The 2,759-nt window shown below is 47.4% G+C and overlaps 1 long non-coding RNA gene across 1 annotated transcript; it reads left to right on the top strand.

The window, feature by feature from the left end:
• Positions 1-246: 246 nt before the first annotated feature.
• Positions 247-845, top strand: LOC138657754 (uncharacterized). Its single transcript, XR_011317169.1, has 4 exons — positions 247-342; positions 417-525; positions 634-717; positions 818-845. It is a non-coding gene; the product is annotated as an uncharacterized lncRNA (long non-coding RNA).
• The last annotated feature ends 1,914 nt before the right edge of the window (positions 846-2,759 follow it).

Below are 2,759 nucleotides of genomic sequence, written 5' to 3'. Positions count from 1 at the left end.
CTGCACTACACACTAGTGCCTTCTGATGCACTTACACAGACTGCTATATCGCTCCCACCCACTCTTCCTTGTGCAGTGGCGCCTGCGCCCTCCTTGCCGCCTTCCAATACATGAGTCGCATTGCGCAGGCGCAGGCACTGTCTAACTGATACGACGCTCATGCGATCTGTTCGCTCTGCGCAGGCGCCGGTCTGTCCCCCTCACTTCCGGCCGCGGCACTTCTTAAACAGCGTCGGCCGGCTCCTTGCCACATCCGCCTCCTCTGCCAGGACACTGTTGCGTGTCGGCGTTGCCTCCCGGATTGCCCAAGCGGACGCTGTGACCCCTGCACCACCAATGGATGTGAGCTCCAGACCCCAGATAAGTGCCTTACATGCGGTTATACCGCTTCTTACTAATCCTGCATCTCGTTCCAGATGCTGCTTAGGTGAACCCTCGCCGCACTAACACGTACCATTGGGCCTAAGCCTGGACACAACTTCATCTACTTTTTTCCTACTACCCTTGCTATAACAAGGACCCTAGGTAGGCATTTCCTTTACGGATTTAGGAGCCTTATGGTACTCCATAACACACATATTAACCCGCCGTACAGAGTTACCACCATACTCCATGTTGTACATCTTTTTACAGAATTGGACGGCTGTTCCACACAGGCACACTTATGCTGCTTGCTCCTGCTTTCTACATGGAACTTGTGTTGCATTAGGACATTCGGTAGTCTAATTTTCTAATTAAAAACACATACTATGTTTCTTTTGCTATTTGATTACCCAACACTATGTATATAGATACATGTACGTGTTCTGTGTTTCAGCTAAAGCCCATATTGGACTATTGTATATATCACCTAGCATTAACTGCCCGCTGACATCCATTTGGGTAAATATCTCTTTTGTATATGTATTTATCCCCACACATCCCTCCTGGGTGTCACATCACTTATATCATTCCATTGCTCATGATATATTTATGAATCTATACACCCATATTAGATTTCTTTCACACATCTCATCCATATACCTATACCTTTACTTTTCATGTTGCCTCATTAGGGTATCACAGGGCCGTACCCGTCTTTGAATACCATTTGACTATATGATATCATTTGGACTACCACTAAGGGTATGTTGTTTTTTCATCATGTCCTGCTGTTTTATTTGATCATTTTCTCCTTTGCGTTTGATCTTAGGTTTTTACGAACTAAACCCCCCCCCTTTTTTTTCCTTTTCTCCTTGGCCTTAATGGTGACGTCGCTTGCAGGATGGGTACAACCTTTACCTGCTTATTACATTATTCGTATTGACATGGGTCCCATTTCTCCTTTAGGTTTTTGTTGTGGTTTGTTTTTCCACACGGAACCTTTATTAAGTTGTACATATTGTACATAATTTTGTTCATTATATTTTTGTACATATTGTTTATTTATACGTCTTTTCTTTCGTCTTTCAGCACTACTCTGTGACCAAGGCCACTGTGTGGCCGAAACGTTAGAAGTAGAACTGTTGCCTTGTTACGTCCTTGAACTTTTGTTTTGCACCATTGAATAAAAAATCTTCACTTCAGCAAAAATTGACTTATTTTGTCTTTTTAAGGAGACACAGCACAGGTGTCAAAATTTACACCTAGGTGGTGGGCGCAGATTCCTGAGCGTTGTATTAGCTGTACAGGAGTCTGCGCTATTGTGATCCCTTGGCCATGCGCTGTGAGCGCTGCCTGTCTTCTCACCTCATTTCATGTTGGCCGTTGCGGTTAGCAATGGATATGAATCCCAGGCCCACAATGTGTTTTCAAAAAATCACACTGCGTGTCTGGAATTCGTGCCTTGTGCAGTAAATATGTTTGCCGCTCACACATGTCCTTACACCTGCTTCAGACTGGGCGGCCTCAGCTGATCCCTTATCGCCTACCACGGCCAGGAGGCCGCACAGTCTGAAGAAGATGGAAGGAGATGAGTTAAGACAGGCGAACATATGCACTGCACATGCCCATCAATCACACCCTCGCAGCTAAAATATATGAAACGAGGGGGGTTGTGTCGGGCAGGGCGGACGCACAGGCACAGGCAGCCAACCAATGATGTCAGAAGACGGGCAGCGCTACCAAGGGGGGTGGTGCGTGTCATTAAAAAGTAAAGTCACACCTCAGGGACATTGTAATGGTCTGTAATGAGACACATATTTTACGTGTTTAATTCTACGTGGGCAAGGATAAAAAAACAGCCACCTTGTACAAATGCAGCAGTACTGCTGTACTAGGTGGCTGTTATACACAGAAACACCTGGGGGGGTGGGGCCAGGTTCCCTTTAATTTCAGTTCATGTGCCTGCATGGCATTTGCAGGTCACGTTGCCGGCTACACAGCAGGGGATCAGCTGGCGGTGCTGAACCCCACTAACACATTGGCTGGTGTTTTTCTCTGTGCAGCTAGCACTTCCGGGCAAAAACTAGCGGTGTTTGAGCCCAGGGTCAGCAGGAGGAGGAGAGGAGCAGAGTGTAGGCCGAAGCCTGCACTGGTGGCAGCTTTTGTTCTGTTGTGCCAGCGTGGCTTGTGCTGGACACGATGCTGACTACACAGCAGGGGAACAGCTGGCGGTGCTGAACCCCACTGACACATCAGCTAGTGTTTTTTCTGTGTAGACAACACTTCCAGGTGGCAACTGACAGTGTTGAAACCCAGGGAATCAAAGAGGAGCAGAGTGTAGGCCGAAGCCTGCAGTGGAGCAAGTTGAAAGGGAAGCTTTAACCCCCCCCCCAGGC

Source organism: Ranitomeya imitator, chromosome 1, assembly GCF_032444005.1.
Source record: "Ranitomeya imitator isolate aRanImi1 chromosome 1, aRanImi1.pri, whole genome shotgun sequence".
Taxonomy (NCBI): Eukaryota; Metazoa; Chordata; class Amphibia; order Anura; family Dendrobatidae; genus Ranitomeya; species Ranitomeya imitator.
This window is presented reverse-complemented; position numbering and strand designations above follow the sequence as displayed.